Genomic DNA, 22,931 nt, shown 5'->3' with positions numbered 1-22,931 from the left:
TCTCCTACCAAACCCCCTTTTCAGTAAAGCTTCTAAGGAAACCGACCTCCCTATCAACATCCTAATTATCGGGTTGAGAAATCTCTCCCACCGAATGGCCAAATTGTCCCCGTCCCTAATCCATTACAGGCCATCCACCCAAACGTTGGTAGAGAATTGACTGTGGGTCAAAATAATCTGGCGGATGACACCAATTCTTGGTGTTTTCCATGCAACAATGCTCATGCTCTGAGAAATTTCCCAAGGGGAAATTTGCAATAGAAGGTCGCGGAACAAAGGAACTCAGATATAATACCGGATGAATCTGCGTATACATCTCCGGGCATGGATAATGCGACTTTCGTGGCCTAGATGCAAGGAATGTCATTGCAACAAGAAGCAGAAATCGCCCCTGATCACACACTTTTTTCATGGATGGAAGATGACGACACAGTATTAACTAATGATGTAGGAGCTTTGAAAGATGGAACCCATATGGTGCATTCAGATTACAACCTTTTCTCTAAAAGGCGTTTGACCGAGGAGGACGCTAGCAATATGAGATCAGTGCCTGCAAATAGGCCCTCGAAACCACCAGTTAGCGCTTTCGCCTATCCCAGGAAGGATTTTATCCCTTACAAACCTAAAGAGCCTAAGGTCTTCATGCCCCCGATGCTAGATGTAGTAGAGCAGTTGAAGAAAGCTCCAACTCATGTCTCTCTATGGGACCTCCTGAGTATCCCAGAATAGAAAAGCAGGCTAAGAGAGGCATTGTTCCATGATAAAAAAGATGCAGGTGCAATAGCTCAGTCGCTCCTTTAGACGAATGGAATGGATCACCACCCAACAGTTAGCAAGGCGCATCTCCCTGTTGCTTTGACAAATGAGAGCTCACCCTCCACTGCACTAGGAGAAGGTAAACCTAAGCCGAATCCTTTTTACCTCACCCTTATAGTTGGAGATAAACTTTTGTATGACTCTATGATAGATTCTGGTGCTAGTACCACGGTCATGCCTAAGCAAATTGCCGAAGTATTAAATATTAAGTATGACCCTTTAAGTAAGGGAGTAATGCAACTTGATGGGAATAAAGTTTAGATGATAGATCTCATCAAAAGCCTCCCCTTGACTTTATTTGCATGTCCAAGTGTAATAGTATCTCAAGAAGTAGTGGTCATCGATATCCCTCTTGTCTTTGGGCTCTATCTATCCCGAGATTTCACTGCTAAAATAGGAGGATATATGTCCCTCGATTGGTCCCACCTTATCCTTCGTACCCGACACGGTGCTAAGATGAAGATCCTTTCAGAGCCCCTTCATGCCGAGCATATAGCTGACCAAGCCTTGATCAATTTCGAGCCTACCCACACCTCTATAACCAAAGATGAGCGAAAGGTGGTAGAGCTTTTAGAAGATGAAGAAGTAACCAGGGAAATCCCAGCCGAACAAGAAGCTTTCCTAAATGAGTTCATAGACTCCAACCCCTTCTCTAATTACCATGCCACTAGCCTAGGTACTTATTGCATTTTTGAAGAGGATCAGTTGATCCCAAAACTCACCAAAGATCCGTTCTCCGAAGATCTGCTGTCTTCGACACTATGGACTTTACACTTCGACAACACCAAATGCAAAATGGGCTCCAGAGCTAGAGTTTGTCTCAACCCTCCTACGGGCGATCAAATCCGAAAGTCTTTCTGATTGTAGTTCACATGTTCGAATAATGAAGTAGAGTACGAAGGGCTAATTCAAGGTTTGAACATGGCAGAAACAATGGGCATTAAAAAGCTGAAGGTCCTTGATGATTCCAAACTGGTAGTGCACCAAGTTCAAGGGATATCTAGTGCCAAGCATGTTCACATGAGATCTTACCATTCCAGAGTCTAGGATTTAATAGAAAGTTTTGATGCTTTCAATATCACAAGCATTCCTCGGACACTAAATACTGTAGCAGATCACCTGGCGACCATAGGAGCTCATTTTGATCCAGCTGTAGACCTCTTAGCCAAACACCCAACAGTTAGTATTGTGGTTCATCTGGCTATTCTTGATAATGATACATATTGGCAGGTGTTTGAAAGTGATGAGCAGATTGCCTTGTTTATTCAAAGATCGGGAGAGTTTGCCGATCAACTGCAACCTAGGATCAAAGAAGCTTACGGAAACCAGATTATTCAGTTAAAATCCAACAAGCTCCCTAATGGTTTGATTACCTTAGAGAAATTTTTTGATCATGAGGATGTTAAGAAGGATAAGTAGAAGCTCACAACAGATAAAGGAGATTACGCTGAATGTCAGTCGGTAGCGGAAGAATCCTCAAAGTGGACAAAGGTGTTTCCTCCGAAGATAGGGAGAAGTTTGCCTGATACTGTGATGAATATGAAGGTGTCATGGCTTGGTCTTACGATGATTTAAAAGGTTACGATCCTAACATCATCCAACACACCATTGAACTCACAAATGAAGCTAAGCCTATCTGACAGAAGCGGAGGCCAGTCAACCCCAAGATCGAATCCCTCATGGCTCAGGAGTTGAAGAAACTGATTGAAGCAAGGATTATTTACCCCATAAAGCACAGTACATGGGTGTCAAATTTGGTCCCTGTTAGGAAAAAGAATGGAGATATTCGGCTCTGTGTGGACTTCCAAGACCTGAATCGAGCATCGCTCAAGGATCATTATCCCTTGTCGTTGATGGAGCAATTATTAAGCACTGTAGTTGGGTCGGAAATGTTCTCTATGCTTGATGGTTTCTCAGGGTATAACCAGGTAAGTGTGAAAGTAGAGGATCAACACAAGATGACTTTCACTACCAAGTGGGATATGTTTGCATATCAAAAGATGCCCTTCGGCTTGTCAAACGCTGGGGCCACTTTCCAAAGGGCCATGGATTTGGATTTCAAACAGCTAATTAATAGGATTACCTTGATATATTTAGATGACTTGACCATTTTTTCCAAACATCGGGAAGATCACTTTGATCATCTTGAGTTAGTCCTACAAAAATGTCTTGAATTTGGAATCTCCTTGAACCCAAAAAAATGTATCTTTGGGGTTCCTCAAGGGAAGTTGCTGGGGCATATAGTTTCCAAAGAAGGCATCTCTATTGATCCAGATCGGGTCAAGGCTATTAAAGAGCTCCCCCTTCTGGTCAACAAAAAGGGAGTGCAATCATTCTTGGGAAAGGTCAATTTTGTCAGTCACTTCATCTCCGACTTTGCTGGAATAATAAGACCCATCACCCTCATGCTTAAAAAAGATATACATTTTAAATGGACCCTTGAAGCCAAAAATGCCTTCGACCAAATAAAACATGCCATCTGTTCAGCCCCAGTGTTATCTAATCCAGACATGTCCAAGGATTTCATAATGTATGTCTATTCTGGTCAACATAGTATCGCCATGGTGTTAACTCAAAAGGACACACAAAAAGGAGGATAGCACCCCATAGCTTTCCATTCAAAAACTCTCAAAGATTATGAACTCCGCTACAACTTTGTGGAAAAGCAATCCTTAGCCGCCATAAAAGGACTGAAGAAATTCAGACATTTCATTGCTTGCAATAAGACCACGGTGTATGTAGCTCATCCCACAGTGAGGGAGTACATCATGGAGGGTGACATCACCAAAAAAAGGGCGAATTGGATCACTAGGATCCTAGAATATGATGTTGATATCAAGCCTACAAAGCTGGTCCACGGGAGGGGCTTGTATGAGTATATAGTGTAGGACAGTGAACCCCGTGGCTTTGAAGCCATTGCAGAAGAAACGGTTATGTTTATGCCTGACACCCCTAGTGACAGTTGGATTGACAAAAGGAAATATTTCATGAAGACAAGGATCTTTCCTGAAAATATTTCCTCGGCTAAGAGAAGATTCTACCGACTCCAAAACATCGGTTTTCGCCTAATAAATGGAATTCTTTTCAAAAGGAATTTCGACGGAGTTCTGCTCCGATGTGTAGAACAAAGCCAGGCTGATAAAATCCTCCAAGAATTTCACTATGGCCCCTCAGGAGGCCATTTCTCCGCACCCATGACCGCTATCAAAATTACCCAAGTCAGATACTTTTGGTCGTCCATGTTCAAAGATGTACACATCCTAGTAAGAAGATGTAAAGAGTGCCAATATTATACAGGGAGAGGTAAGAAAGCGGCCATGCCACTTAGACTTGTGTTAGTGGAAGAGCCCTTTGCTCAATGGGGCCTCGATTTTGTTGGGATGATCAATCCTCCAAGTTTAGCCAGACATAAATGGATCTTGACCGCTACTGACTATTTCACCAGGTGGTCTAAGGCCATCCCTCTGCGGAATTCATCTAAAAGTGAAGTGTTGGCTTTCTTAGAAGATCTGACTTGTTGATATGACCCCCCCAAAATTGTTATATCAGACAATGCGCATGCCTTCACAGGCTCGCGAATCACACAGTTTGCTCTTAGCAGAGGTATTTACCTCAAGGGAATGGTCTTGCCGAATCTACTAATAAGAACCTGATCCAACTCATCAAGAGGATAGGCGCGGAATACAAGAGGGAGTGGCACCATCACCTAAGGAGTGCATTATGGGCAGACTGCATAACACCCAAACAGATTCTAAAAAACTCCATGTACAAGTTGGTATATGGGAAAGATGCACTTTTCCCCTTGTCACTAGAAATTCCGGAATTGTAGTTGCTAAAATCCATGGATATCGCTGAAAATGGTCCAATGGCCGTAAGGTTAGCAGAGATTATGGAGCTAGAGGAAGCAAGGGAGGCCACCTTCACAACTCTCCAAGACAGACAAGAAGTCGTAAAAAGGTGGTTTGATAGTAAAAAGAATTCTGATATGATTTTCGCCCATAGAGACCTTGTTCTGAAGTACAATGAGAGGATGGTGAAACCAGGTCAGCACGCCAAATTCGATTGCCTATGGGAGGGTCCTTTTCGCATCATAGGATGCAAGGGTTTCAATGCTTTCGAGTTAGAAGATATGAATGGAGACCCCCTCTCCATCCTGGTTAACGGTTTTCACCTCAAGCCTTTTCATTAAGGGTCCCCTTCCCTTTTTAGGTAAATAGTGTATATTATGTGCATATGTGTGATGTGTATTTATTTTAATTATTTCCAGCCCAACAAGCATCAAGAGAGAAAGATCAAATAAGAGAAAAGTAAAATCATTATATTAAGACTTTCTCATTTTTTTTGTTACAAAATGTGTGGGCCCTTGGCCGCACTTTTGTTTACATCTTGCGATTCAAACGCAGGTCATGTTTTGCCACTCTTTTCAAAGACTATCTTTAGTGTATTCCTCCTCAGTGTCGAAGTCCTCTTCTTCCCATGACCATTCTGAGTCGGAGGAACTCTCAGTCTCCCCGTGCATGAATATAACCACCAGGTCAGGCTGTTGATCCGGCATCAAGATTCTTGGGAAAATGTAATCCCTGAACCTAGTATACTAGTCTATGCCTTCCGAAATGGGGACTATCATATGGACTCGTAGGAGGAATTCTGTAGCGAGCTCGACGCGGTACCTATGGGAAGACAACGTCATGGTTTTCAAACCATTGATAAGTGGATGCCACTCCACTTCTTCGTTCTGCGAGATGAATCGCTCCAAGTCGGACGCCGCAGGGAGTCCTAGGAAGGGTACATGGTACGTGACTACATCTTCAAGGCCACCCAGGTAGTCTACAGGAAAAAGCGCTTGAGTCAACTGCATCGTTAATAACCCTGGTTGGCCGCAATCCAGCAGAGAAGCCACGAAGCGCAAGCAAATATCCGTATTTACCCGGTATCGGTCTGGATTACTAATGAAATCTTCCCCAAGTATCCATTTGATGGCGGCAATTATTAATGGGTTCTTCCTTCGCGTCATCCCTTACAGCCTCTGGTCTGATATGTTCCCCAGGAGAGTGACTTGTGCCTTTCTACTGACAAGTTGAACTGGAGTATCGATTTCTTCAGAAGCTCCATCGTTAGAGCTCGCGTTGTGGTGAAAGAATGTCTGAAAAGGCATATTTATAGCAAAAATATTGGCAGGTAAGTGATTGGCATCTATAGCTTACCCATTCCCTAATTCCAATGTCTCTATCATGCCTCTATTAATTCGCGTCATGCGAATGAGATTATTTTCAAGATACCGGTGTCTCGTCAATCACCTCGAAAAAAGGAATGGATGAAAGCAAAGAGCCACATGTACATTCAAGTACGTTGCCTTTAAATGTGAAAGCTCCGCCAGCCTGTTTCAGCTCGCACGACCATTATTTCTGACCAACCCTCTCGATCGAAGAAAGATTTTGCCTGAGAAATGTTTCTCAAGGAATGTCAAAGCAACCAAGTAGTTTTTTAGGAAAGTGGGAGTGATGGCGCCCCTCTTTCATAGAGTTTGATCGTAGCAGCATTTTGAGTTGGTGCGCGTATTAGCCGATCGCTAGCTTTTGCAAGAAATAAGGCATGTCATGAATTTAAAGTTCAAAGGTTCTCCTGGTCACCAATTTGTTTGTTTTGTTATTAAAAAAGTGGTGCCAGAGGAAGACGTGCAGGTTTCCATCTCTCATTTCTGGCTTTCTAGTAAAAGGGAAAGGAAGATTGTCTGCCTGTATGAATCCTGAGGTTTCATCTGCGAGGGCTACTCCTAGAGGTTTTTGGGTTAATGTTTTTGAAGAACTATCTTACTCCTCGCACGCTATTCCCCCAAAGAAGGAGTATCCAAAGACGAAGGCCAAAAATAAAACAACGACCCGAAATTCGTTGGTTGTTCTGGATTCTTTAGAAAATATCTATGAGCCCAAGGTCCAAAGACAACCCAAAAGCCTCAGAGAGGCTGCTTGTTCAAGGATGCTGCATCACATAAATGATCCTCATTCCATAGCGGTGCATTTCTGGAAGAGTGGTGCTCCTCAATCTCTGGTCCCCGCAGTTCCTTATTGCCCTGAGCTTGTGGTCGCTTGTGTAGAGTCTTTTGATCCTGCCTCGTGTTCTGTCAGCGGCTCGCACCTAAAATTGATCATATCTCTAGAGGACATTAGGGAAATGCTATGCTCCCCAATCCTTGAAAACACTGAGGTTTTCTCAGAAAAATCCATGGAGGAATTCTGGAGCACCAAGAGAGATGCATTAGCTTTCTGTCAGAATGCCCTCAACCAGAGTTTGTCGGCGGGGCTCCCGAAGTTCCCTTTGTCCTACACCGATCTAAAGCATAATGACTTCAAAGATATCTTGTCTACCCTAGCATGGCTGTGTGGTCATGATAATGACGGGGATATCATAGCTTCCATGATGGGCTTTCTTTTTAAATGCAGGAAGCAAAGAGAGCCTTTCCACTTCGACTTCTCTGTGACTATTGCTAAGGCCATAGTTAAGCAGTTATCCAAGTTTCAATAGTTGCGACGCTTCAGATTCTCTTCAGTGTTGGTGCATATGCTCCTGCATCAAAATGAAGCTTTCTTCGTACAGTTCATGTGCTTGGCCACTTACGATGAGGTGGGAAGTGTAATGCCGGTGTCTTGTTGGACACCTCTGTTACTGCCTCTTATGAATCCTAGCAGTTTTCAGATTCGTTCTTGGCTCCCGTGCTCAAAGATTTTGGAGTGATTCCTGACGAGCCTCTAACCCATTTCTCGTAGATTCAAATGAACTAGATGCAGAATGAACGCCCTCCTTGCGACTGGTTCGTGGGCCCTGATTTTTCTTTCATCCGTGTGCATGGGTTTTTTGAGGAGCCTTTCCAGCTACTCACTTATATGACTGACCAAACCCTAGCTCTGGAAATGGCAAGATAGCTGGCAAGAGTCAAGCAAGCGATTGGTGCTGGAAAGCACGATACCTCCATTACTAAGGATAACAAGGCCATTGGTCCAATTACTCTAGTAAGAAGAAAAGTAGCGGAGGAAACCCTGACTTCAAAGATGGTGCAGCTGGGTCTCGTGGTAATTGATGACTCTTGGAGTTATGACCCTGATGGCTGCTTAAGAAAAAGGATAAATGCAGAGGCATGAGCCTCGGGACTCATGGACGGAACGTACAAATCCCCGGATTGATGACCCAAGCAAATATGTGGGTCCTGATGATTTTCCTATTTTGGATCGTCCCCCATGGTTGAAATTTTATTCCCCAGTACAAAGGTTCAACCCCGCAAAGCCTATTCCTTGGGCGTTATTGGAGGGCATGAAAACTCTATCCTGGCCTAGAAAGAAAAGGGAAATTTTTTGGGTCTATCGTCAGGAAGTAAATCAGCTTAGAGCTAGCCTTGGGAATGCACCCCTGGATGAACGTTTTGAACAAGAATGGAGCAAAGTAAATAAATCTGATGATGAGACAGGTGACAGTTTCTCACGTGGAGACTCATCCCCCGAGATAGCTTCCCAGCAAGAGGTCGGGATTATAAATATCGAAGGGCAGGAGCCGGAGCTAGAGATCCCTCTTTCTTTAGACAGTGCAACTTGCAGACCTCATTTGCAGTCTAGTAAGAGGTGGTCCGAAAAGAAGTCCTCTAAGGGCCCTCTAAAGAAGAAGCCATATCTCAGTGGGTCAGAAGGAGTTGCACCCAATACATCGACGACAACATCTGCAGATCTTCAGTCGCCGCGTCCTTCTGCTGATCAAGTACGCCCCTTTTTTCCTTCTTCACATTCTCCAGATGTTCTCACAATTGCCCCCACGCCCATGATGCAAACCTCAGTCCCTACTGCTCTCACTTTGGCCTCGGCAGGTATGCCGGTTAATCCCCAAGATGTTCTCACATAGGCTTCCTTCCCTTTCCTGGGCGCGGTTTCCATATCTACATCTTTTGACTCGCCCACATCAGAAGCAATCCTTGTGTCGCGTAGGCTAGGTTTTGAAGATTCTTCCCCCCAGAGTATGGCCGCAGCATCTGCAAGTTCTTTCCTGTTAGTGGGCTCCCCTTTTGTCCCATTATTTTCCCCATTGGCTATGACTCATCCGATCCAATCTTCTTTCGCTGCCCCTTTTTTGCATTTCCCTTTCGCAGTCCTTCCCGGTGCAGTTTTTGCAGGTCAAGCCATCAATCATCCAGATAGGTTCCAACAGCAGGTTGTTTATGATAGAGTTGTCAGTTTGAGTAATACCCATAAGTGGAAGGAGAAAGAAGGTGCTCATCGCGCTCACCCTCGTTTGCAAACCCATTTCAACGAGCAAAGGGATTGCCTTTACTTTGCAAATCTAGTTCCCAAGGTTGACAAGCTAGAATCTCAGATGAGGCCTGATGATTATGAACTACAGGCAATGAGCGTTAGTCTCCAAAGCACCACAGCATCTAACAAGGTCAGAATGATGGAAGAGACTTCCAAAGTAGTATCCACGGACTTCATCAAGAAAAGCCGTCGTTTAGAAAAGCTCAAAGTAGAGAATGCTAGCCTCCGTGATTCCCTTTCCCAACAAAGGAAGGAAGATAAGGCTCGGATATCAGAGATCAATCATTTGCAAAGCTTGCTAACTCAAGCTAATTTAGAGAAAGGAAAGTTGCTATCGGCTCTTAACAACGTAGATTCTCAGCTAAAAGGTTAAGAAGCGACAAGAAATGTGGCCCTAAAGGAATTGCAAGATAAAGACTTTGAGATACAACGATTGAAAGCTGCCTCTAGGGACGTTGTCCATGTTCAGATGCAATTGCGCGAAGAAATCCTTCTCAGAGAGGGTTATGCCCGTCAACTGAGTGAGGCCCAGGTGTCACGGTCGGAGGAAAAGATGAATTTTGAGGCTGAACTGAAGGAGAGAGAAACCAGCCTTGAACAATCTAGCAAGCGTGTTTTAGAATTAGAGACTCTTCTGCAGCAGGAGCAGAATCATACATTGCAGTTGCAGCAGGCAGTCAGGACTGGGGAGGCAAAAATCTTAGCCTTGGAAAATTAAGTGGCCATTGAAAAAAGCAAAAGCCAACAACTCCAACAGGAGGTGATTGTGAAAGATAATGAAATATCTCGATTGCTGAGTCTCCCACCTCCGCAGCAAATTGCTCCAGACTTCTCTACCATGCTGATAGAGCTATATGTTTCCCATTGGGAAAGAGTAAAATAGTACTACCCATCCTTGCAGCTGGTGTTAAGATTTATTAGTGACACGCAGTCCCTCTGTGTCGAGGCTGGGCGCCTTATTAATAATTCTATGCTTGTTATCGGTTTGAAGTTCCCAATAGCCTAGGATCTTATCCAGTTGCTTTATTCCGCTCACGAGGAGGAACTTAGGGAGAAAGGGATTGCGGATCGCTGTCAATTAATCAAAAAGATTAATGTCTTCATAAACTGACACAAGATAATTATGCAGGTGTCAGTGGCTCTGACGCCTTTACAATTTTCAGTACCAGACATCAAACGACGTGTCGAGAAATTCATTTCTTTAGGCCTACCTTCTCCTTTCCCTACAGATGGTTATGTGCTACGGATTAAGCAAGTTTTGCAACACGTCAAAAATGTGCAGCAGGATAGAGATTTCCTATCACGACTGGGAAGTCCCATTTCAGTAAATGAGGTGGAATGTCTTTTGCATCCTCTAGCCTAGCTCTTCGCTCTCCTGAACTAGGTCCAAGAGGAGCCTATACCTCGGCCCTTTGATAAAGTAATTTGCCTGGATCAATATTTCCAAGATTTGGAGGTGCAAGTTACACTCTCTGAAGACGAATGGCTGCCTTTGCAACAGACTTTTGATATTTTCCGTCCTATTGTGGCTTGAAGTCTGGTCTGTGAAGCCAGTAATTTTGGGTTCTCCTATTCCACAGGCAGAATTTCCCCTGTTAGTCGTTGGGAAATGTTCACTTTATTTTTCCCCTGGTTTAGGTTTTCGGTGGGCCCAGTTGTTATCGCCTTTTATCCACCAGGGTAGAGTGCGTAGGACACTTGGCGGCACAACGTTGCTCCCTCGTTTCATTTTTGGTGTCCAGTTTTTGAAGTAGCGTGGGGGTTACAAATGGCAAGGCGTGCTGACTATTTTTTTTTTTACGGGCCCACTCGTTAACGCAGTATGCAAATAGTTTCTTGCAGTTATGTCTCTTTCTGTAGCCCGTTTGCGGTTAGCAAAATCTTTTCAGTTCATGATAACCTACAGACTGTTGTAGGCGAAAAGTAGAATTTCAGGGTTTGTTTTGCTGGGTGCGGCCTCCGTAGCGACATGACATGTTTTCTGTTAGGAAGGGGTTGTGCCATTTCAACGTTTTGGGGAGCTGTTTTCGGAATTGGGGACCTCTTTAAATGCTATGTTTTCTCTTGTTTAAGGGGTTCAAAACTTGAAAGAAAAGAAGAATAGTCCAGTTTGCGAAGTAGGAGTTTTCTTTTTGTTTCCAGCCTTTAAAAACTATTTTGATCCCGCTAGAAGAAGATTATTTAAATTGTGCCTACGGCCTTTCTGATGCCTCTTTTAGTATGCTATTAATGGTATTTTTTGTGCTCTTGTGTTGAAAATTCTGATAACTTTGGGAATATCTCTATCCAAGACTTCACTAATTAAACTATGTTCATATACTTGTTATCTGATGAATGCGTGATGGATATTTCCATATGTTTTTCAAGTAAATCTGTTTGTGGCTTTTGATTATGTTCTTGATCCGAACTGATAGATTGTTGAATGGACTTATAGAAGTTATATGCTTCTTAATTTCTGTTGGTTCATTGTCTCTTAATGATCTGGCGTATCGCCCAAGTACTTTAGTGTTACTTTTAAAGAGTATTTGTTTCTTTCCCCTTTCCTCAAAACCCAAAGAAGAGCTAGCTTCTCAATCCCAGAGGTTATTAAGTGTTTCCTATGCAAATTGGTTCCCCAACACTAAATTTCCCATAAGGTTGTTTGTTCCCAAAGCAAAATTTAGAGTCAACAAATAGGAATTTCAAATTTAGCATCTACAAATTATAGGATGTATGTCGCTTAAGGGGATAGGCATAAATTATAGGATGTATGTGGCTTAAGGGGACAGGCCTAGAAATTATAGGATGTACATGCAACATTTCCTAATTACATGTGTCTTAAGGAGACATGGTTGAAATTAAATTACATTTGATCATAATTAAGTTTAATAAATTGAATATATAGTTAATAGGACCTATTACATGCTATTTAAGAGGCCCGTATGGTTGTAATTAGTTAATTTCATGTAAGTTTAGAATAGGAATTTCAAATTTAGCATCTACAAATTTTGTAATTAATCATTTAAGACACATGACTTAAACAGATTGGGCTAATTAGGATGTATGTGGCTTAAGATGACATGTCTAATTAGGATGTATGTGGCTTAATACCATTTGCCTAGATTATAGGATGTATGTGGCAAGTAAAGGAAAGAAGATTTACTTTAAATATAGGACACACATGTGGCTTAAGGGGATCATTTTATAAGGTCCTAGTATATATATATATATATATATATATATATATATATATATATATATATATATATATATATATATAGTTAATAGGTCCTAGTATACATTTTAAAATGTCCTAGTATACATATAGTTTATAGGTCCTAGTATACATATATAGTTAAGGGGATCATTTTATAAGAAGATTTACTTTAAATATAGTTTAATAGGTCCTAGTATACATTAAAATGGGTATGATTGTAATAGTATGTTTTAAGAGGGATATAGTCGTAATTAGTTAATTAGTTAATTTCATGTACTTAAGACACCTGAATTAAGGGGATGGACGTATGTACACAATATAGGAGATCTTATGTGGTCAAATTGGGTCATAAGGGGTACATGTTGTGTACATAAATGTTAAAAAAGTGGCATGTGTGTGACGAGCCTTTAGGACCACATTGTGTTGTAAGGGGTCACACATGTGTTCTAACACATACGTGACCCCTTAGGACCACATATGAGCCCTTTTAACATCCTATACTTAGTGTATACAATATACCCCAACTACTAGGATGGTAAAAGGGGTCATAGGTGGTCCTAAGGGGTCACACATGTGTTCTAACACATGTGTGACCTCTTAGGACCAGATTATGCCCCATTAGAACAAAATGTGTTCCTAGTAAAGGCTCGTCACACACATACATGCATTCCAACTCAAGGTATAATATAGACATGGCTCAAACTAAATTATAGGACAAATGTGGCTTAAAAGAGGAATGAACTCGAAAATAAGAGATGGCTTAAGGGGATACACACGTGTTCTATAGTGTCCTAAGGGGTCAGACATGTACATTAGAATGTGCATGCATGACCCCTTAAGATCACATACATGACCCCTTTGGACACTATGGCTGATCCTATGGGGTCGTATGTGGTCGTAAGGGGTTGGATGTGATGTGATCCTATGTGGTCATAGGGGGTATGTTGTATACAATATAAAGATGTTTTAAATAGTTTCATTTTTGTTGTAATTTTTTGGTTTTGGTTTTCATTTTCATTTTTGTTTTGATCTTGTAAACTAAATGTTTTGGTTTTGATTTTTTTTTTGGTTTTCGTTTCGTTTAAAAAAAATCCTAATCTAATCAATTCATAAAAAAAATTCAAACTAAATTTAACTAATTTTTAAAATAAAAAACACACTTTTCTAATTAAAATAAAATTATTGAGCTAAAACACATTTTTTTCTAACATAAAAAATAAATTTAAAACTAAAAATTATTAACAAAAAAAATAATTTTAAACTAAAAATCTAATTTTCCAACTAAAATTTTTTAATCTAAACATGAATTATTGAATAAAAATGGGTGTTGGGCATACCTGGAAGACTAGAAGACGAGTTGCTGGCAATTCCTGTGAGGGCTCCACACCTTGAATCAGGATCTCGTATGATAAAAATGAACCGCATTACATTAAAAAAAAAATTATATATTCGAAACGGGATCCCGTGTTGAAATGGATCCCGTTTCATTTCAACACAGGATCCCGTTTCGTTTTCAACACGGGATCCTGTTTGGAGCTCTAGGCTCGGGATCCCGGGGCCCACAAGATCCCATTTGATTTTAGGCTCGAGATGCCGAGAGCCAACGAGATCCCGATTCGTCTCCTATTCTTTCCTCCCGATTTTGACTTTTTAACTAAGTCCAAAACTTCCACATTAAGTGGACACAACTTCTTGCACTTACCCAAAAGCCTCAAGTTCAACAAGCTCATACATGGGTGAAAGAAGGACTCAGTTAGTGCAAGAGGAGGATACTCAAAGTGTGACCTCTTCAATCAGTAAGGCAAGGCTAGTGACAGATGGAGAAAATTTAATGATGAGAAGAACAATGCTAAAGATACCCCAAGCTCAAGAGCCACCATAGAGGAAAAGTTTATTTAGGACCACTTGTAAGTCACATGGGAAAATTTGTAAGGTGATTGTGGATTTGGGTTCCACATAGAATATTGTCTTAGTTGAAATGGTGGATAAGCTCAAACTGAAAAGATTACCTCATCTGACTCCCTATAAGGTGTCATGGCTCAACCGGGGTCAACATGTCTTAGTTGATGAACAAGCATGGGTGGACTTTGAAATTGGTGAATACAAAGACAAACTACTATGTGACATATTGCCTATGGATGCTTGTCATCTTCTTTTGGGTCGTCCATGACAATATGATGGGAAAGCCTATCATGATGGAGAAAAGAACAATTATCTCATCACCAAAAATGGTAAGAAGTATCAAATGGATCCATTACTTGATCTAAAAGAGGAAAAACAAGTAGGGTCAAGTGTTATGTTGCTGAGTGGTAAAGAGTTCCTTAGAGTATTAAATCAGGGCTATGCTACAGTGCTAAAGCCTAAAGATGAAGCTAAGGTGGATCCAATGGATGAAGTGCCTCAAGAAGTGCAAGGTCTACTAAAGTAATATGCAAAAGTTATAGGAGATGATATGCCTAATTCTTTTCCTCCAATGAGGGACATAAATCATCAAATAGACTTGATACTAGGGGCAAATATGCCTAACAAAGCTGCTTATAAAATGACACCTAGTCAAAATGAAGAGATCGCTAAACAAGTGCAAGAACTCCTAGACAAAGGGTTTATAAAAAAGAGCTCGATTCCTTGTGCTATACCCACTGTTCTAGTGCCTTAAAAAGGAAGAAAATGGAGGATGTGCACTAACTCAAGGGCAATCAATAAGATCACTATAAGGTACAAGTTTCCCATGCCAAGGATAGAGAAACTATTGGACAATCTAGGTGGAGCATGCTACTTCATAAAGGTGGACTTGAATATTGGTTATCATCAGATAAGAATCAGACTTGGTGATCAATGGAAGACAATCTTTAGAACTAATGCAGGCCTATATGAGTGGTTGGTGATGCCTTTTGGCCTCACCAATGCACCTAGTACGTTTCAAAGGCTCATGAATGGAGTCTTAGTTGAGTTTATTAGCAAGTTTGTTATTGTGTATCTTGATGACATTTTGGTCTTCAGCAGGTCCAAGGAGGAACATCTTAAGCATGTGGAGATGGTCTTAAAGAAGTTGAAGGAGGCTCAACTCAAAATCAACCTTGAAAAATGTGAGTTTTTGAAAACAGAGTCAGTTTACCTAGGTTTTGTCATTTCCCAAGGTTGTTTAAAGATGGATCCAAGTAAAGTAGAAGCAATACTTAATTGGCCTATACCTAGGGGCATAAGTGATGTTAGAAGTTTTCATGGAATGGCATCTTTTTATAGGAAGTTTGTGAGAAGCTTTAGCAATGTTTGTGTTCCTATCCTTAATACCATTAAAGGAGGGATTAAATGTAACTTCAAGTGGATAGAGGAAGCCAATAAGGGATCTGAATTGTTGAAAGCTAAGATAGTAGAGTTTCCAACCCTTAGATTGCTCGATTTTAGTCAGTTGTTTACAATAGAGTATGATGCTAGCCAGAGGGCAATAGGGGCTGTTTTGAGCCAAGAAGGTCATCCTATAGCATTCTTCTGAGAAAAATTGAATGAATCCAAGCAAAGATACTCCACATATGTCTTGGAGTTGTATGCCATGGTGCAAGCATTGAAGAAGTGGCATCATTACTTGCTGCCCAAAGAGTTTGTAGTTTACACTGACAACCATGCCCTTAGTTTCCTTAATGGGCAAGAGAAGTTGAATCAAAGACAACTAAAGTGGGTTGAATACCTACAATCCTACACCTTCACTATCAAGCACATAAAGGGCACTGCAAACGAGGTAGTTGATGCATTAAGTAGGAGAGTCATGACTATGTAGGAGATACAATTGCAAAGTGTGGGGTTGACTGAGTTAAAAGACCTCTACAAGGATGATAAAGACTTTATAGAGATATATGGTGTTTGTACTGATTTTTCTAACACCTCACATGTCTCTTATTCAGAATATATGATACAAGAGGGTATGTTATTCAAAGGATACCTTCTTTGTATTCCCCAATGTTCTATGAGACAAAACATTATCCAAGAAAAGCATCAAGGAGGTCTAGGAGGTCATTTTGGCATAGATAAAACTATGGAGCAGGTTAGTAGGATTTACCATTGGCCCAAGTTGCAATCATAAGTGAGAAGGTTTGTAGAACAATGTGCAATTTGTCAAAGAGAAAAAGGTTCATCAAGTAATGCAGGTGTATACCAACCTTTGGTCATACCTTAGAGGCCTTGGGAATGTTTGAGCAAGGATTTTGTGTTAGGCTTACCAAGAACTCCAAGGGGATTTGACAGTGTGTATGTAGTGGTTGATAAGTTCAGCAAAATGGCACATTTTATACCTTGCAAGAGCACCAATGATACCACCTATATTGCAGGACTTTTCTTCAAGGAAATAGTTATAATTAATGGCCTTCCAATCAGCATAGTCAGTGATAGGGATGTGAAGTTCTTAAGTCACTTTTGGAGGACACTTTTGGAGAAAGTTGGGCACAAAATTATCCTTTTCATCTGCCTATCATCCTCGATCAGATGGTCAGACAGAGGTAGTCAATAGGTCCTTGGGTAATATGCTAAGATGCCTTACCAAACAACATGGGCATACTTGGGATTTGATAATTGGTTAGGCAGAATATGCATACAATGACTCAGTTAACCGAAGCATAGGTAAAATTCCCTTTGAGATAGTGTATGGTTTTCATCCTAGGGGCATACTAGAGCTCAGAGATCTCAGTTCTATGGCACCTAAGAGTGCACAAGGTGAGAATTTTGTAGAAGGTATCAAAGAAGTGCATGATAAGGTAAGACAAAACTTACAACAAAAAATCGAGCAATATAAGATGAATGCTGATAAAACAAGAAAGAATGTGCAATTTAAGATTGGAGATTTGGTCCTAGCATACCTAAGGAAGGAGAGACTTCCAAAAGGGCAGCCTACTAAGCTATTGATGAAGAAGATTGGGCCTCTCAAGGTGGTGCATAAATATGGATAGAATGCATATGAAGTTGAACTCCCTCCCAACTTGGGTATTTATCCTATTTTTAATGTATGTGATCTCTATCCATACAATGGAGAATCACAAACAAATCAATTGGACACTTCATCATAGGGTAATGAAGATTGGGTGAGAGATTTGCCACCAAGCCGACCGGTCAAGTTGGAAAGTATCTTGGACACCAAGGTAGTAAAGTATCTTGGACACCAAGGTAGTAAAGAAGACAAGGAAAGGAGTATACAAGCATTATCTTGTCAAGTAGGTAGGGTTACGTGAATCAAATGCTATGTGGATGTCAGAATAAAATATACTTCAGCATGGTGTGGAAATTGCAGACCTCTTAACTCAAGGGACTTGAGTTCTTTGTCCTAGGGGAGTATGGTGTAGGGCACACATCACTCCAAGCAATTTTGGTTTGTTCTAAGTTTTTGTGTTGTCTTTCAAGTTGTAATAATGGACCAACCATTTGGGACTCAATGGAGCCATGGTTGAGTTGTTTAAGTTTTGTTGTGTTCAGGAAGTTATTAGTCTAGAAAGTTGTAATGTTGATGTTGCTCATTGATGCACTACTCTAGAATAGAGTCATCATGTAATGGGGTGCAAGGCATTGTTTGAGGTCTCCTAGAATGCATTGAGGGCATTTTAGAACCTCCAAGTACACTTGAATGCAAAGTTGCATCTCAACCTGTTAAAAAATGTAAAAGTTGCTAAGCAACATTTGAAAAAGTTGCATTTTTTATGTTGGCGGTGAAGAAGTTAGTTCTAACCGATTGAACCAGGTAGTTTAAAGCCTAGGACATCATCATTGTAAGGGTTAGAAGATCTAGAATGCAAAAGAAAATTTTTGAGTTGTAAGGAAATCTTGTTTTGACACCGTTTTGACAATTTTCTTTTTTTGTTGTTGCATTGTACGATCTAGTACGAACTTGTCAGAAGCATCTCATTGTAGGGCATGAGATTTTGTTGAATATTCTTTCCAGCAAGGTAGATTAGCAAGTTTGATTGTGTTTGGTTGTAGAGATCTAATCCATTCTCTGTGACTAGGTGTAAAACCCTTGCAAACTAGGGTTTAAGCAAAATGGCTCTAACCTGAGCATCCACTGATGGCACCAGTTGAAATCATGTGGCATGCTAGGTCAGGGTCTGTAAATATGTTTAGAGTAGAGTGTGTTATTTTGCAGACCTTTTTGGTGGAGTTACAATGATACCCTAGGCTCACAACTAGGAGCTGGTGAGTCTAGGACAACAAAAGATGTGCGATTTTAGAGCACATGTGGATTTGTAGAAGAAAATTTAGGAGATGGTTGGAGACCCTTGTGAGTTCCCTTAAAGAATCCTTGATTAGTTTTGGTAGATGTTCTGACTGTGGAAACTTTTCAAGAACAAATTTGTAAGTCACCTGGTAGGCCTAGAACCCTTAAAAATAGGATAGTATTGGAAACCCCATGTGTACAAAGAATCCAGATGACATTTTGCAATATTGTTTGTAACTCTGAAAAGGGTACTCAAATCTATAATTTATTTGTGACCTTGTGTGGGAAGATTTCAAACTAAGCCCTGAAAACCGCAATAGGAGGTCTAATTGTATTAGGCCTAATTGGAGCCCGGTAGAGACATAGTGAGGTTGAAAAGGCTTGGCGATGGGCTTGAAGGTGATCAAACCCCTCAAAGACATCAAAGACCCGATGTAAGTTCATTTTGCCCACCTAGAACGAGTTGGTGTATTGTGATCATTTGCAGAGGTTGTTGGAGCCCTTAGGAGTGGTGTAGAGATTGAGGTGGAATCCTCAATAGGAAGTTAGATTGTTAAAGATCAGTGGCTATACCTTGGAGGCAAGACAAAGTGGATTAGACCTTGGAGGTCTAAATAACAAAACCCTTACCAAGTTCCATTGAATGGGCTTGAGTAATTAGTGGGTTGAGTAAAACAAGAGAGACAAGAAGGTGAATAGGATCAACTCCAAGAATCTTTGCATCATGTAGTTTTTGGATTTTCCATTTCTTATTTTTGCAATTTATTCATAGTCAAATTTGAAGCCGTTAGTGGCTCCGGATGAGCCCAGAAATTGGTTGAAATCCAAAGTAGTTGGCCTTTAGGCCTTACTTTATATCGTGTCATCTTTTCAAAAACTTTCCGAAAAGGGTATTATCATTGAAAATCTGATAGTTAGATCAAAAATTATGGCTACCGAAAGTTGGACAGTTATTTTTCAAAAAGTTTCTAGTTATCAAATTTGGCTTCAGTAAAATTATGCAGTTTCTTGTTCTGGCACTAGTTAGTCCACCAAGTTTTTATTGTAAATGTAATCTTAGCTCCTAAAGAAAGAAAGTCTATTTAAGACTCGTCTTTGAAGAAAATAGTTTAGTTTTTGGAGTTGAGTTTTTGAGAGCTTTAGAGTTGGGAGATTGTATTGTGGGAAGGGTATTTTCCAAAATCTATAAGCTGCATGTGTGGCAGCCTGTGAGGTTTTAATCCTCTGAAATTGTAATGCATGTAGTGCATGTTGGTTGCAAATAATAACAAAATTTCTCTTTTGTTTCTCAATTGTTATGTTTTTCTGTTTCTCGAGTTGTTCCCTCATCAGAAATTAATAACAATAAAGCAAGAATATAAAAATATTATAAACCTTATTCACACAAAAATATACAATATATACTTATTACATTTAAAACACACTAATCACTCTAATCACTTCACTTATCTCAAAACGTAAAAAGTCTACATATACACAACTTTCACCTTTACAACAGTTACCTTGCCAGATAAACCTCTCTAAAAAATTGAGTGTCATTGTACCAAGGGACGCAAATACTTGCTCTGTGGTTGGGCTGCTTCCCTCATATTGTCTCCACAGCTCACATGGAAAGACAGCAAAATCCAGTTGGTCCCTCACATAAGACTAATCCATTTCTCCACCCCAAAATCCAGTTGGTCCCTCACGTAAGACTAATCCATTTCTCCACCCCAAAATTCAGTTGGTCCCTCACTTAAGGATAGGGTTCCGTGCTGCAAGGTGGCATGCCAGCTACAAAGTCACTACTGGTGAAATAATTGGCAGATGAAGCGACCCAGCCAACACATTGACTCGAATTCAAGCCTTAAACGACAAAGAGTACAACACAGTCATCAAATTCAAGCTGGAATTCTTTTGTATTACAGTCTGTTGTCTGAAAGCACAGCTTTCGTTTTGGGAATCAGAGAAACGAAGATAGCTTTTGTCAGGAGATATATAACATCTAAACTAGTAGTACTATTTTTCACAGTATTTTTATATTAAAAAACAGATCGTTCGATATTGTGGATTATAAAAGATTCTATTTTATTTTCATTTTTATAATAATAAATTATGAAAACAAATATCAGTTAGATTTCACATATTTTTTTATGTACTTTCAACAGTGCTTTCTGTCTAAACATTTTCTATGCTAGTAATATGTACAGGAACCTTTGTTATTTGCCATGCTTTGGTTATATATATTTTATTTCAACATCATTTAGTTTAGTAGTTAAATAGTCAATAGTAATTTTACAATTCATTAACATAAAAAAAAAAGGGTCAATATTTTTTTTTTAATTTATCAAAACAAATTTCAAGATGACGATTGACAGTTGAAAGAAACAAAATTATGATTGTGAATCAAGAGAAGCTGCCTACTAAAATATAAAACTTTAGTATTAATAACTCTTAAAGCAAAGAGAAGCTTGTGCAAATTTTTTTATTAAGGCTTTGTCTTAATATAATATAGAACTGCTAATAATTTTTGGTGCATTGATGCAGTCATGGTCGAAGTGTCTAATGATAGACTATCTTGACACACAATCTAAAATAAAAGACACTACATTCTCATTTAGATAAGCTTGCATAATTATCGTCATTCTTCCAAATTCTTACTTTGCTATAATTGACCATCTTATATGCTAGACCAAAGCCATTTCACTACAACTTACTATAACAATCCAACAAGTTATACTATAACATAACCTCATATACACAGTATCCTAATGATCTCCACTATTCCACAATATTATCACCCTTAGGATTGCACTCCACATTGTACTCCTTGTTCTCTACTGATGACCTCCATCTCGAACCTCACTATCTTACTCTACTTTTGTTCTATCACTTTACTTCCTTCAAATAATCACCATTCATGCATAAATAACATTCTCAAGCCTACTCTATGACACACAAAATACAAAATAGTGGAAGCCTCAATACCACATGAAATATGATGTTGGCAAAACATAATAACTTTTGAAATATAAATAGTGAAGAAACCCTACACAATACACAAAATACATCTTTAAAAACATTAAATCCTTTCAAATATTACTCTATTGGTGTAAACCCCCAAAAAATTACAAATGGAAATGATCATAGTTGTGCACAACTTTCAACCCATATACACTCGTGACCTAATTTACAATCTCTCATGTATCCAACTCCCATCAAACACTAATATGCCTTCCATTAACAATTATTCTAACCACTCTAAAAATTAGAGAGCCAACTCTCAACTTTAGTGAAATGTGAATATTTTTTTATTGTAGATTGGTAACGATATTACTTAACACATAAACAAATAATTGAATTCAACCTCAACAATCAATTTTCTAAAATGATGCTTGAATTTTACATTCTCTAGCAATGCTCCTACATTACATAGTCAAGGTTGATAAATGACTCCCTAATTTTTTAGCACAATTCACACATACCTAGGAATTCAGACTTGTAGCTTCCTCAAATCACTCTTTCTACCTCCTGAAGTATGCTTCAAGTGATCCATCTTAAGAATGAATTATCTCTACACTATTTTTCATCTCATCCAGCTTCTCCTTTTATGGTTGTGGTACTCTATTCCACAAATCAGCTTTAGTTCTAGTTTATTTTAGCCTCCACTTAGGCATAATATTCTTGACCTTCTTATCAATGAGTCCCTCACATTAGTCATCCTCATTGGTTGCTTCATATTCTTCCATTGTGTTTCTAATATCATGGGACATTTAGTATAGATCTTCATCATCTTATTCATCTATCATATCCTCTAGAAAAATAATCTTTAGTGACTTCTACTCTCAAATTCTCTCCTTAGGTGAGTGCACTGAATTGGGGGCAAGAAAACGTAACCAAATGAGAAATATCAATAGTAACACAATTGCATTATGCCAAATGTGCATGCATCATGGCATGGAAAGTACCAAGCCATAATGTGAACATTATATAATGTGTTTGTGTTATACAACTCATAAAGAAAATGAATACCCTTAATGTTCTTAAGAAAATCAAAACATACCATATTATTATGGGTACCTAGTGTACAAGAGATAAAATGCAATCACATTTTTAGTATCTCAATCAATTGCCATGTTTTGTTATATTTAATCTTCTAATTTGACATCATAAGAGAGATAAGTGGTCAATAATTTTTTTAATCCAACCTTATTTAGATTTTTATAGGTCTTAAAAATTTAGAATGTACCTCTCATTTAATTTTTACCTACCCCTATACAACCTAATGCCAAATCGAATTTAGATATGTAAATACTTTTGAAGAGAATCCTCTATCACTTGAATCCCCTTTGACTTTTTAAAAAAATCCCAGAGAAAGCCAAGAGGAGTTATTACAATATTTATAACAAAATAAAACATAAATTATAATACAATTAATTTTATTATTAAAGAATCC

This window comes from Cryptomeria japonica, chromosome 11 (assembly GCF_030272615.1).
Source record: "Cryptomeria japonica chromosome 11, Sugi_1.0, whole genome shotgun sequence".
NCBI lineage: Eukaryota > Viridiplantae > Streptophyta > Pinopsida > Cupressales > Cupressaceae > Cryptomeria > Cryptomeria japonica.
This window is presented reverse-complemented; position numbering follows the sequence as displayed.